We start from the raw sequence: 15,059 nt of genomic DNA, 5'->3' as shown, positions 1-15,059 counted from the left end.
TAATACACTAACCCCTTCCTTCAGTGTTAGCTGAACACGTGATGTTGGGCCCTTGTACTGTCAAATTGTTTCAGGGCTTGTCTGTGACTAAAGCTTTCTCTATCCTTGCCAGTAGGATTGGAAAGGAAACATGTCTCAGCAGGACTGCTTTGGTTACTCACAGGTTGCAGTCCTCAAGAAAAGGTTGTCTTTTCTGCATTCCCATTGCATCCTTCTGTCTGCAGAAAAATGCTGAGTGGATCCTTGATTTTTTCCTATTTTGTTTATTGTCTGGCAAGATCTTAGAGTAAAATTAATTCTTTCTGAAATAAGAGGGATTGGAGAAGAAATTAAAGTGCTGTAGTCTTAGAGCTGTAGCTCTGTTCTCACTTAGCCCCTCTGTAACCTGTTCATTGCCAATGATCTCCTGCTTTTAGCACAACTGTGCCAAGAAGTCAGTTGGTTGTATGATGTAGTACTTTAAAGAATCAATAATTAACTCAATTTATATAGCAGGTCTTTACATCCATATTTGTAAATGACCTGACACTGTTGTAGAAGGTCTCACATCTGGAATATGTCACTTTTAGAAACGTATTCAGGGGTTGTACAGAACTGAGCTCTTCATGCTCTCTCTTTGAATTCCTTTGTCTTTCCCAGTGGTACTTCAAAGAGTCCATTGTACTGCACCTTACACAGTGACCACAGATACTGTGTGAATTCTTCTGGACCCTACAGATGTAATGATTCTTTAAAATAACGTTTGCTTGGTCAGTATCAGAGGTTCCTGTTTTTCCTTTTGTGTTTAGAGTGCATTTCTATGAGCAATTTTGATGACCCTATCAATTCACAATTCTTACTTGGCTTACAGTGTTTCTCCTAAAAGAATTAACACAAACAGTAGCTTTTCACTCTGAAAAGCAGAAACCTTTCATTTGGTAACCGTGGGAGTTAATTTTGCCCTATTAGAGCTCCTCCAGAAGATAATAAAATGAAATAAAATTGCAGATTGGCTTGATAATTTCTTCTGATCTATGTCCATTCTCACAAATCAAATTTGCAGTCCTAGAAAATTCCTCAAATCACAGAAATTTTATTTAACTGAAATATATAAGCCTAAAAAAGAATTCTTTTGAAACAAAACCATTGATGTGTAATGAACATGTACATGTAATTTTGAAAACTTTTGTATTATGGAAGCATTTCTTCCTTATTTTAAATTTCTCAAAACAATTGAAGTTTTTTTTCTTTTGTCACTTATATCACATATGACATAATCTTTTTTACTATATCTGCCCTTCTGAAAATTAATGTATTCTTCAAATTTTTTCCTTGAGAGTATATTCTGGGACCTACACTTAGTGAGCTGGACAGCAAGGAAGGCCAAGTCATTTAGCAGAATACAAAAAAAAAAAAAAAAACCAAAAAAAAAAAAAAAACCAAAAAAAAAAAAACAACTAATGATAGGAAAGAAACCACTTAAAGGAGGCTGGGTCTGATCAATGTTGTTGAAATCCTCAGAATTATGTGGTTACATTAAGGCTTCAGAAAGTACTGAAAATGTCACTAACGTGAAGCATTTCAAGTATACATACCACGACATGGAGAGTGTGTCATATATTATAATTCTGTCTGCAGTAAATATTATTGCTATAGCAAAAATTCGTGGTGGCTCTGTAAGAGAAGGTTAACAGGATTGACAACTCAAGATTTAGTCAGGGTTTATTAGGTGAACTCATAATCTGATAGTTCTGTCATCCCAAAAACTTAATTTTGCAGGCTATACTATTGAACAGGAAGAGTAAGTAGTAGTATTGCTGTGACACTAAAGGAATGCCACAGGAGAACTGAACTTTAAATTAAAAAAACAGACTAATCAAGCATGCATTTTCTTCCTTGTGCTCCACAGACATGGATTACTGACAGAACAAGGGCAAGGCCTGTGTATCATGAACATTTCCAGTCACCTAAAACAGGAGTGTTTGCAAAGCTGCTCAGGCCCTTGTCAGACTAGGGTTCTGTCATTCCAAAGCATATGTGCTGAGATTCCGTACTATTCTTATATACTTTAAGGCAAGCTGTGCAACTACTCTTCTTCTGATTTCTATTGTATCACATCTATTGTTTCACCAACTGCTTCCACTTATTATAGAAGTTCTGTATAAACAAGATACATCTGCTTAGCAATTTCTTGGACACCCTGTAAAAAACTGGGCTGAAGATTTACAGAATATTGTCATTCTGTCATCTGCAATAATTAAAACATTGTTCAACTTTAAGGCTGGCATGCAGTGGAAAGTTAAAAATTGTTTCTTCTTCTATTACAATGTGTTAAATAAAACTTTGCCCTCAGATCATTGAGAGAAAAATATATTTTAAAAAGTAATAGTGGAAATAGAGAATAGCAGATAATTATTAGGAATGATTGTTAGGAATAGGGCTGAAGTTGGACTTAAAAAAAGTATACGGACGTTTATGGTAGTGTTTGTTTATTAATCTAGTGAGCACAATCTATGAATGTCGTTCCCTGGAAATATGGCCAAAAAGGACAACTTTTAGATCAATAGAAACTGGAATCCTAGGATTAGGATGCTGTTACAGTTGTAGAGTGAGATAAATGTTTCACAATAGAGTGGAATGAAAAGTCTGTCCCTATCTGTAATGCAGGTGCCTGAGCTAAGCGTAACAGGAATTCAGTGCCACAAGTCCATCTTTCCTAACACAGGAGGTTGAAGACTAGACCAGTGACTGCTTTGCATAGGGAATGTTCTTACACATGGAGCTCTATTACACCCTAGAAAAAGCATTCAAGAACTGCCATAGGCCAAAGGGGGTCATTCTCCTGAGGAAGTGGGCCATGCTGAGATCTGTCTTTGCTCCAAGGACCCTGTAATCATCTTATGGCTTGGCTTCTTAATATTAGGTTACAAAATCAGTCCTGGGCACAGAAAAGAGACACTACATTTCTCTCTTCAAAACAAGTGTCCTTGTATAAAATCTACAGTAAACACATTGTATTTTTGCATGACCAAATAGCATAAAAAAAAGGTATGGGTCTTACTCTACTCTTGTGTTTCAGCTTCCTAATGGAGTTTGAATCCAGTCTAGGTTTTACTGGGAAATGTTTTTGGGAAATATGGTATGGAATCTCTATAAGCCATGGCAGCTTTTACTCTTCTGTTTCTTTAGTGAGTGTCCCACTAAACAATGTGTTTAACCTCAGCAATGGGCAGGTGGGGGTGAGCAGAGGAAATGAAGAAGGAAACAGGCCATTATTTTCTTGGCTGCAGATTAGGCAAGGCAATCAAATCAACACTTCATGGGAAGCCTTTTTCTTTCAGGTGTGCATTAGAGCATACCTATTGGATTAGGTTTGTCTGGAAACTTACGTATGAAAAGACCCAGTCTCTAGAATCTTTTGGTGCTTAAATAGCAGATAGGCAGAGAGCTTTGTGAGGCTGGAGCTGTACACATCAAAGTAGAGCTTTGAACAATTGTTCAGTGTTAAGATGTCTCCCAGGTTTAAGGCACAGATGAGTATAGATGTAGTTGTATCACCAAGAAAAATAAAAATATGACTGTTCTTTTCTCTACAACATGCCACATGCGAAATATAATCTGAAAGTGTTTTAGAAATTACTGCTGCTATTTATAAGATATTTTTAAAGTGATTTATGTTGAAATCCCCATTAAAGATATCATATGAGTTGAAGAAAAAATCTGATTTAGCAGCTGGAAGGTCTTCGGACACAGAAACAATAAGTTCCAAATGTAAAAGGGATGACAGGGCTTATGCAGGAAAGAAAAATGCAGAAAGATGTAAAGAAACACTTAGGAGGTCAGCATAGGAATACTGCAGAGAGCAAATGAAATAATGCTGTTAGGATTCTGTCATGGACAGCAGGAAATGACAGATGTGAAAGCTGCAGTAAAGAATCCGCGTTATGTGGAATCTTTAAATTAACAGTTAGAAGGCTTTAAGATGGAAGATCAGGGCTAAACAAAATACCCACACCCGCAGACAATGCAGCACAGTTTTTTCTGTTATATTTTCTCCTCTCTAGTTATATGTGAGCATTTCCTATAGTTCATGATGTAAAGTAGATTACTGTGGTTTTTTTTTCTTAATGATAGAATTTTTATCATTGTCATTAGTAGAATCAGAACTAGACACATTCAGAGCACTTTTAGAACCCCGTCCAATATGTGTGGACTCTCTCATATTTTTTAGAATACTGTAAACAAGGATTTTTAAACTACAATTGATGTCTGTATAAGATACAAACAGCAATGAGCCAAAATTACTAACTGTTTAAAAAATGCACAACTAAAATTAATAGCACTGTATTTATTAAAGAAAGAATTACTTTCCTCTGGCAAGCGTTTTGCTTGAAATCTGCAAATTGCACATCACTGAGAAGATAGGCAGTGTAGAAATAATATACACAGTTTATCTAAGTTTTAGGAATGGATTTGATGCAGTTCCATTTAATAAATTAATTTTAAGTCATAAAACATAATACAGCACCAGATACAAAGGAACAGAGAGGAAAAGTTCATGTTGGATAGGTTAATTCCATTGGCTCAGATACTTTAGTGCACAGAAAGTTAAGTTAATGAGACTAGAACCTAAAAATAGTCACACAAAGGGCAATTGTAAGGCAGCAATATGTCAAAGTGAAAAAAAAAAAACAACAATATAAATAATTTCAGGCAGAAGTAAAGGTATCGACTTTATCTCACATACTTTCACCAGAGAACTCTGGCAAAATAGTTTCTAGGCTGAAGGATCCTGAGAATTGACTCAGACTCAGGTTTTAGCTTGGTATAGTATAAGATTGTCTCTGTACCTACATGCATGTATTTTGGAAAACTGGCTGTTGTGGTTATTTGATTTATTTTTTTGTTGCTTGTTGTTTCTGTGAGGATAGTTCTTTTCAGCCCAGATGCCGTGCACTGAGGCTGTGCTGCTGTACTCAATTTAGGTGCTCTGAGACTGGCAACAAACCTCTGCCATCATAGCTAGTAGGTACGTATTTATTTGGAAATGTATAAAAATGTATGTAAATGTGTAGGTTGTTATATTTGTCCAGCAAATACTCTCCTTTTAAGAGAGACAAGCTTCCATCATCAGGACAGATATTCCAGTGGAGATCTAGATAGCAGTGTGAAATCACTCAAATTCTAAAATGGGAGCAGTATGAGGTCTTTAGGTGGACAGGTACTTGGAAGAGCCTCACTGGAAATATCTTTACAGATGACTGAAAGTATATATATCTGGTACTATAGCATACATTTCCTGCATTTAAGAGGTGTCTGGTACTCTACTCTCATTCTTACATGCTTCCAGTCACATGGGCTATCTTACACATAGATGGCAAATATACAGAAGGCACTAAAGAAGGCACTTTGCAGCTCACTAAGAGCTATTGAGTCACACCATTTTCTCTTTTTTTGAGGTCCACTGTGTATTTGTACTTGGCTGACTGCAGTAGCTTGATTGGGCAGGGTTGACCCTGGCTAGATGCCAGGTGTCCACCAATGCCACTCTTATAATTTCCCTCCTGAACTGAGATAAAGTCAGGGAGAGATAATTCACCAGTTGCCATGAAAGGCAGAGCAGAGTCAACTTGGGGAAATTATTTGAATTTACCAATGAAAGTCAGAGTAGGATAATGAGAAGCAAAATTTTCAGGGTCTACCTACTATCTCCAGTGGTGCAGGGAGAAAGGGAATGAGGGTTACAGGCAGTTCATCACAGGTTGTTTCTCCTGCTTTCTTCTGAGGGAAAGGAGTCCTTCCCCTGTTCCAATGTGGGGTCCTTCCCATGGGAGACAGTCCTCCATGAATTTCAGTTTAAGTCTTTCCCATGGGCTTCAGTTCTTCACACTGCTCCAGCATGGATCCCTTTCTACAGGGTGCAGCCCTTCAGGAGCAGACTCCTCCAGTGTGGGTCCTCCATGAGGTCACCAGGCCTGCCAGCAAACTTGCTCTAGAATGGGTTCCTCTCTCCATGGTGCCACAGATCCTGACAGGAGCCTGTTCCAGTGCAGCCTTCCCACAGGGTTACAGCCTCCTTCAGGCATCCACTTGCTCAGATGTGGGCTCCTCCACAGGTGGATTTGTGTTCCAACATGGACCTCTGTGGGCTGCAGGTGCACATCTGCCTCCTCGTGGTCTGCACCACAGGCTGCAGGAGAATCTCAGCTCTGGTGCGTGGAGCACCTCCTGCCCCTCCTATTCCTCTCACATATTTACACTCAACTCTTCTCTGTCTGCAGTTACTTCTGCCCAATAAGTTCTCTTTTTCCTTCTTAAATATGTTCTCACGGAGATGCTCCTACCATCGTTGATGGGCTCAGCCTTTGCCAGCAGTGGGTCCACTGTGGAGCTGGCTGGCATTGGGTGTCCTGAACATGGGCGAGATTGCTGGAAGTTGTAGCCCACCCTGCTACCAAAACCTTGCCATGCAAACCCATGGTAAATGGTTTACATTTGCCTTACTCGTTCCTTCTGAAATATGTTTTCCATTGATCCCAACTGATGGGTTTTCCTGTCTTTGTCCTTTGAGTCACATTAATCAATGACTACATCCATGCTAGTGAATAAAACAGACCATAGTCCACTCATTTAATGCTGAGTTCAACTGTTGCATGATTTGGGTGCATATACAGCTAATCTTTTACCTTCCAAAATATGTTCACTACAGTCAAACTTCTTGGGAATGGTCCCTAACCAGCACCTCTTCACTTCATCTGGACACTGGTGGAAAACTGCTAAGTCACTGAAGTCAAAATCATGCCAGAGCCTCCCTAAGAGTATAGCAGCATGAATAATCGCATTCTACTTCTTCATTTACTGTTCTGTCTCTAATTAATAGGGACAGAAGAGAATATTAATAATAGAGGTCTATAACCAAGGAGGTAAAGAATCCTCTATATTTACTTTCTTCTTTTACTATGGATTATTACTCAGCCTTCTCTGTCATGAGAACATAGGAAATGAGAAAAGTGTAGATTAAAAACCTAGATAAAGGAACAAACACCCTAACTAAAAGCTTTACATTTCAGATTAAGTAAAGTCTGGCACTTTTGTGTGTAGATGTCTTTGTCTTTCCAGATTCCTTGGCACTGAACTCATTGACGGCATGAAAAGAGAGACATGAAGAAAAGATTTCAATGATACCATATTTAGCAGTTCTCTCATCCTCTAGAATGGTAGTGATATGTGCCTCTGTCCCTTCAGCCGTCAGATCATCTTATCAAAGCACAAATACATTTTTGCTAATCAAACACCACTATAAAAAAGTAATTAAACTTATAATGGAGACCAAACAATAATACAAATCATGCATATATCATAAGCATATATCCCATCCAAAGCATTGGTAGTATCCCATCCACACCAGCCTTTCCTGATATATCTTTGTCTATCCACAACCAGAAGATAGTTCATTTTGGGTAGCTCCCCATTCCTTCCACTCAGCACTGCCTACTGTGTCATACTAAAGATACCATTGAAATTAATCAAGGATCAACTTGAAAATTTAGAGTAAAAGCAGTAAGGATAGGATTCATCCCGTCAGTTTAATGGATAATGCATCAAGATAAATAGTCACTTCCGGGGGATAATTCAGCCAATCTACTGTAGATACCTAGGTTGGGATGAAAAATCATATCCCAGGATGCTTGTTTTTGTCCATTAGCTGTAAATGGAATCTAGATGTGTAGGTCATATGGATACATGTTCATTATGGCCTGACACTGAGTCAGAGATCTGAGCTGAAAAAAACCAGTAAGAGATGATATATCCCTATACTAAGGATTCCAACTTCTTGTCTCAGTGAGAAAGAAAACATTGTTTTCTGAACTGAAAATGTGTTCTTAAGGCTGCATCCTTTGTAAAGCAATGGATATGGAGAGGGATGTAGACAGGTCACTGTTTCTGGAGCAGTCTTAGGAATAGCCCCATGAGAAGCTCTGTACAAAGAGCTCTTTGAGTGGGTGTTCTGTCATCAGTGCAGCTGGTCCTCTGCTCCCCTGCTGTCTTCCTGCTGTATCCCAGTATCTGGAGAATAGCTTTGGCTTCCTTATTGCCTGGTGCCCTGCTGAGCTGTGGAACCCTGAGAGAAGGCAAGAAACTGCCAAACTCCATTGAATCATTATAAGGCTATGAGATAAAATATCTTGCCTCCCTCATATTGACTTCCTAGGGAGAAAAAGTAGGATGAAATGAATGTCAGTCATCAGCCAGTCATCAGCGAAAGCCATCTCATTATCTGCCCAGAGAGAAGTCAAGTTAAAACAATTAAGGGCTACCTGAACCTGATTCACAAAGTGTGGACCAGATGGGAGTGACTGGCTAAATAGTCCTGCCCTTGCAAACCCAGCATATCCACTTCTGTTCACAGAAAATCTCAGCAAGTTCCTTCTCAAACCTAAACATATGCCTTCATACCAAATATTGCACATACTGCAAACCAAACAAGCTGGCTTCATACCAATCAGGGACCTTTCCTACTTAAAGGTATGTCTGTAGGTAACCAAAAAGTGTTTTCCACTGTCTCTGTGGTGGAGGAAAACAAGATCATTCCCAGAAAATTAATTGCATTTTGACTTTTGGAAATAGTCTTTGTCTGTCAGGATGAAAAGACTTGAGAAACAGAAATCAAAAGGAAAAGAAATCATTATTGCATTTTATGCGGCATTTATACTTTTGTATGTGGAATAATAGGTCCAGTTTTAGGCTCATCAGCCCAAGAAGGTCTTGAAATATTGGAGTTCAGTGATGAACAACCAGGATGATTAAAGAGCTGGACCACATGATGTGCAGAAACACTGAAAAAAGCCCAGTTTGTTCCCTTGAGGAAGAAAAAGCTAAGGGGAGAACTTAGGCTTCAACTACTTATATAGAGAGTGGACAGAAGATGTTAGTGTGTAGCATAAGAGACAAGACACAAGTTGTAACAAAAAATAAATCCATTTAGAAATAAGAATGAATTTCTCACTATGACAGTGGTCAAACACTGGAATAGCTTTTCCAGAGATGTTGCAGTAATTCTATCCTGGAAAACTTTTAAAGCTGAACTGACAGAACAAGGCCCTGATAATTGCTCTAAGCTGGCACTTTTTTTGAGCTGGTGTTGGATCATATAGCCTCTCAGTGTCCTTTCCAGACTCAGCTACTGCATGATTCTGTGGCACCAGTGCACTGTCAATAGCATGTAACAACCTCTTAAGATAAAAGAAAGGCAAACAGTATCTTGTGGTGAAATGACAAAATCTTAAACATATTGGTTTGAGTCAGAACCTTTAAGAAGCTCTTTCAGTCTGGCACTTGAAGTAAAATTACCTCAGTCATGATCTTGTCAGAAGATCTGTCAGATATCCTTAGATCCTTTTCCAAAGCTATACTGAAACAGGTAGCTCATAGGATTTTGGATTGGGAAAACTTGGATGGGTAAAAAATGACAGAAAATTTTAAAAGTACGTTGCTCTGTTTTACCTTGTGCTCTCTATCTTGATATTAATAGGAATAAACCAAGTAAGAACATCCATGTTCTACCAATACTTAATGTGAACATTGGTAGATCAGGGTGCTTGCTATTCATGTAGGTGTGACACAAGCAGAGGCATAATAATAGGTCACACTAATGTCAAACAAAAAGGAGTGTTTCAGGGCATTGGTTATGTAAAACTCTTGCCTTTAGACAAGAATGCACTGCTTTGTACAGAAAACTAAATCTTCAAAATGCTTTTATACCAAAATAATCTATTAATATTCTTTTAAAAATGTGTTTAAATGGCAAGAAGTTGAATTAAAAAGTAATATCTTTATGTGTTACTAATCACTCCACAAAAGGAAGGAAATTCAGATCTGGGAGGATCACTTTTGATCCTAAGGGAAAATTTAAAAAGAAACAAGAAAATAGAAGGTAGTACTTAAATTTTCAGCCAGCAAAACCAGGTAAAAAGTACCTATAATAAATGAACTTCTAATAAATTAAAAAATCAAAACATAACAGAAAAAAAGGAACTAAAAGATACATAAGGTAGCAAATTCTGCATATTTAAAGGTCTGTATGGGCTTGATGCACTGTAGTCCTCACTTATAATTTATAATACTGACTCCTACTGTAACATTCTTTAGCTCAGGACTTCTTGCCATGCTTAATGACTTCTACTCTCCATTTATTTTACTTTGAGCATTGGTTATTAATTGAATACTATAATTGTAAGGGAGTCTAAACAATAAGTCCCAGTGTTATAACTATTGTAAGTAGTTGTAGCAGACTGAGAGGGAGAAGTGGAAAAATAAAAAATGGAATATAATGGAATAGCTAGAGAGAATCAATTAACTAAGTGAATAGTTAACTTTTTCTTTTGACTTCCACTAAGTATATAAGGTCCATAAAGGAACCGGTTGTTATAACAACCAAATTGCTTGGATCTTTAGCTATAGCACTTCCAGCATAAAAGAGCATTAGGAAATTTTGCAAAGGTGATGAAAGGATTCTTCATGCACATGGTCAACTTCAGAGTTCAGTGCATCCATGAAATAGGCATGTTCAAATGCTTGGGCTCTAATCCAGATCCCATGTCAGTAGGAATGTTTAGACCTTTAGGAGACCTTGCTTAGGTCCTTGGAGAGTTATGCCTCTGTTTTTTCCATGTGGAGTGAAGAAGTTGAGAGCTCACTGAGTTTTCCACCTCTTCTGTTTCCTTACCCACAAGATTCTCCTCAAGACAGCAATTTACAAACTATCCCCCTCCCTATATTATGCTGTCACTTTCTAAGATTTGGAATTCGTTTGTGCCAACATTGTCTTGCTAAATGTTTCTCATAGGCCAGCTGTCATAGACTGTAGTGTGGAGATGTGTGCAAGTACTTTGCACTACAGCTTAAAGGGAGAAGAACAGTGATGCAGTAGTGTCATGTGCTGAGCACTTAGGAATTGACAAGTAGCAGCGGCAAGAGCAGTGAAATCAGGAAATGCTTCCTGGATAATGAAACCATCCATCTGGGCAGGAAGCCTATGTGACCACATGTAGGTTTAGCTTCCTAGACATCATGTTGTCCCATGCTTGGAAGAAAAGTGAGTAATTTGATACACAGACCACAGATCTGGAAAGTCTTGTTTCTGAAGTCTTTGTCCTTTGGTAGGAATGTAGCTGCTATTTCTGAAGTATCATTGCCTCTCTCTGCAGAATCTCTCAATCTAAATGCTGTGTATTTTCCTTTTCAAAAGGAAGGTGCTGTTTTGCATGACTCCCTACACTGAAACCAGCAAGCCATTTCTTCTGAAAAAATATTGTTTAAAATTGGATGTGATAGGAACAAAAGGAGGAAACAGTCAAGGTTGTAGAGGCTACAATTCTTATTCTTCCCTGACTCCTGGTATGACATGGAAAGAGTCACTGAAGTTCTCTGTGTCTCAATTTCCCATCTGTAAAATGGGGTTAAAATACCTACCTCACAGGGGTGTTGTGAGGCTTTTAAAAATAATGTTTGTAAAGTGTTTTGAGATCCTTGGATGAAAGGTGCAATAAGAAATCAAACTATTCACTTTTTTTAGTGCAATACAAGTGCACTTCTGTTGAAATGGCTAAAGGCTTCCAGCTCTTAATAGCTGTTCTACACTACTCCACTATAATTTCTTGCTGCCATTTGTTATATCTGCTGGGAGTTAAAAAGACCAAATTATACAATCTAGAATATCTAAATTGTCATTATATTTTGTGGAAGAGGGCTAGAATAACCTGATATTCTTTTTAAACTGCATTGTATATTCTTTGTCTGTACAAACCTAAAGTTAACGTAAAAAGGATATATTATAACTTTGTGCATTCTTCACCTAAACTAGCTAGCTTGTGTCTTTGTGAGAAAAACTCAATATCTTCACAGAATAAAATACTTCCATTTGCATCACTGGTTCCAAAACTTATGCAAGGGGTAGAGTAAATCTTTTACCTCTCCAAGTTTTGCAGTTGTTTAAGAGACAGCCATTAAACAGCACACTGTAAAGGTAGTTACTGAGTTAAAGATCAAATCTAAGGAATCACAGAAATATGAAATGAAAGCAAGATTAAACTTTACAAACCTGAATCAAAGAAAAGGCATGTAGTTCACATACAGCTGCTAGTCAACCATACTTCCTAGAAGACCCTTAACTAATACACAAACTGATTCAGTATTTAAAATTTCATTTTGATAAATAGATTATACCAGTGCCTCACCAGAGCAAGCTTAGCATCCAACTGTTATTGAGGAGATGACATGGCATACATAAATATCTTCCTCATTAAAATTAACTAGTTCATGGAGATAAGAGACATGAGTAAAATAGTTGTTAAAGAAAGGATATGCAAAAAAAGGCCAAAAATTAAAATGTGAGAAATTAAACTTTTTTTGTTTAACATGTTGCCTTCCCACCTCTGTTACCTGGGATTAATGCTTTACACTTTCTTCTCTTCCACTACCTTTTCCTTTTTAATTTTATGACTGAATGGATGGGAGACCAGAAAAGGATATAGCCAAACAAACAGAATAAAAAAATACTGTAGTTATAGCTTTCACCCAGCTTACCTACTCAAAAGGAATTTAGATGTCTTCTATCATATGGTACATGATTCATATTTGGACTTTTCACTTGTGGAGGCAAGGTATAACATATTCCTCCCCTTGATGATAATTTACAAACACATTCCCCACCCCACCCCTTTAAGAAACAATCCCTGAAACTTTTCACGTTTCAAAAGTTGGCCTATAATAGTCACTGCATACCTGAGCAGTTCTCAGGATGACTTGAGAAATTTCTTTTATTTTTTCTACTTTGTATTTCAATATCATATTACAGATAGATTTGGACTGATTTCACCTCATCCTAAACTTGAAGGCACTGGCAATTTTGGAACTATAGCTTACTGCTTCTTTAATTACTTTGATGCTCCTTTGCTGCATCTGATTGTCTATCAGTGTAGTTGCAAGAAGCACTCCACAAAAGCCTCAATTTCTATGGAACAACCTCCTTGGCACCAGGTTTTATCCTTAATGTTTAAATTCATGTGAGACTTGTTTGTGCATTTTACTTCAGAAAATTATTAGTGTATTTGCTTTTCAAATAGCACAGCCTATCTGTGCTATCCACTAATCCTTCATTGCCTTCTTCTATTCAGTTATTCAAGATGGACATTTTTCAAATAGGAGGTGTAAGTGGCAATCCTTACTTGTACACTGAAAATCTGATATTCTGATAACCTTAATTTTTGTGCCACTGAAACATAAATGTGAATTATGATGATATTGGAAAAACATAGCAACTAAAATAAAACCACCTTTTATGATAAACAGATAATGCACTACTGGCTTGGAATACCTTGTGATGTAGAAATACCATACAGTCTTCCTTATTATCTTTTATCTCTATTTAAGCAGATAATATGTAAGATATAATATTTTACTGTTAGAGCATTTTTTTTTCTAGACATAGCCTAGTCATCAACTAGGTCTGCTGCTTAACTACAGCCTACTATCATCCCAGGATCCCTAACCACTGTGTAGAAGAAATACTATCTTGTGGCTGAAATATTAATTATTGTGCTGTTTAGCTTTGTATTTGCAGCTCTTGATTTATTATCTTGACTACTGACATAAAAGCTATTTTTATCAAACAATATTTCCTATTACCAAAATGTTAGTGCACAAGCCACCTAGTACCTGAAATTTCCCACTTTGATTTGTTTAACCTAAGATATGAGCCGCACTTGAGAAATTGCTGTGTTTAGGTGTACTAGTGTTGAAAATACATCTAAGCTGAAAAGATGCTATCAGAAGTTGATGGATTAGCTCTTGAGCAGGTGTTAATTATCCTAGCTCTACTGGTTTCTTTCAGTTTGCACCAGCTGAAAAACTGACCTAGCATGTCACAGTAATGACAGATCTAGGAACTTTCTTGTCCAGTGCTGGAAAATGTTGAAATACAGCTTGGTTAGCCAATTATCAAAATAAAAGTTATGCAGTGTTCATTACTCCATAATTATGAATGTGTGTTTTAAGACTGGGTCTAATAATGACATAACTGAGTGAACATGAGATACCAGAAGACGCTGTCTGAATGATATTCATCTGACTGAATATGGGTATCTTTAAGGTGGGCATCAAGTCTGAGTCCCTTTGTTGTCAATGAAGAGAAACAGGCACTTGTAGTGGTTATCAGTTTTATTCTCAAGAAGGTCTCTTAACCAGATCAGGTGGGCTGTGTCCACAAAGTGTCTGCTTCTCTTACTGGCTAAGGATGGAACCATGGATGTAGATGTAGGTGTAGGTGTCTGCCCTGCTCATGTCTAAAGTTAGGTGAGGTGAATCTCCTCCTCAGTGCTTCTCATTGGCTCCATCTTATTAAGCTCTCCCTATGTTATTCAACAGTTAGCAGAAAAAGAAGCTGAGTAAAATGTGGTAACTCGGCACCATTCTGTTACAGTACACAGAACAGTAAATAACAGCCCTATCATACATAGATGGCTATAAAATCTGAGCTAGCATATTTACTTAAAATTATATTGTGCATATAATTCCTTCTATCCTCCTTTCATGTAACAACTCTTTTAAAATTCTTAACTTCTCCACAGTTGAACTGAGAGATTTTGATTTTACTGATGGATCCACTAAATAAAATGCCATTTTAATCTTTTTGTATAGCTATTGGTCAACTAGTGTTAATGGTGTGTATGGTGTTAAAAATGTGACTTTTCCTTCTTGGAGTATACTCTTTGTCTTTTGGTGAATGGCATTCATCAGTAAGAGAATAAATCCAGTAGTACTTACTCCTTTGCCATCTACCATATTTACAGGAAATAATGGAGTGAGAAAAGTTGGAAACATAGGCAATTATGTCATCTGAATAATGTGATTGCAATAAATCCCATAAAACTGTGAATATAGAAGTGAAAGGAGAAACATAAGTATTTATGCCATAATATTTAGCAGTAGTAGTAATTAGCATTTTGATTGCATTTTTCTTATCGGTTCTGTGGAAGAAATTCATGTGAATAGCAAATAAACAAAAATAGCCCTATGGACTA

The 15,059-nt window shown here is 37.4% G+C and overlaps 1 protein-coding gene across 19 annotated transcripts in view; it reads left to right on the top strand.

Annotated features, from left to right (window-relative positions):
- The window catches only part of MYT1L (myelin transcription factor 1 like), a 305,006-nt gene that overhangs the window by 209,519 nt on the left and 80,428 nt on the right, over positions 1-15,059 (top strand). The window lies entirely within an intron of this gene.

This window comes from Lonchura striata, chromosome 3 (genome assembly GCF_046129695.1).
Source record: "Lonchura striata isolate bLonStr1 chromosome 3, bLonStr1.mat, whole genome shotgun sequence".
Taxonomy (NCBI): domain Eukaryota; kingdom Metazoa; phylum Chordata; class Aves; order Passeriformes; family Estrildidae; genus Lonchura; species Lonchura striata.
Note: the sequence above shows the minus strand (reverse complement) of the source record. Positions and strands in the feature narration are given on the sequence as shown.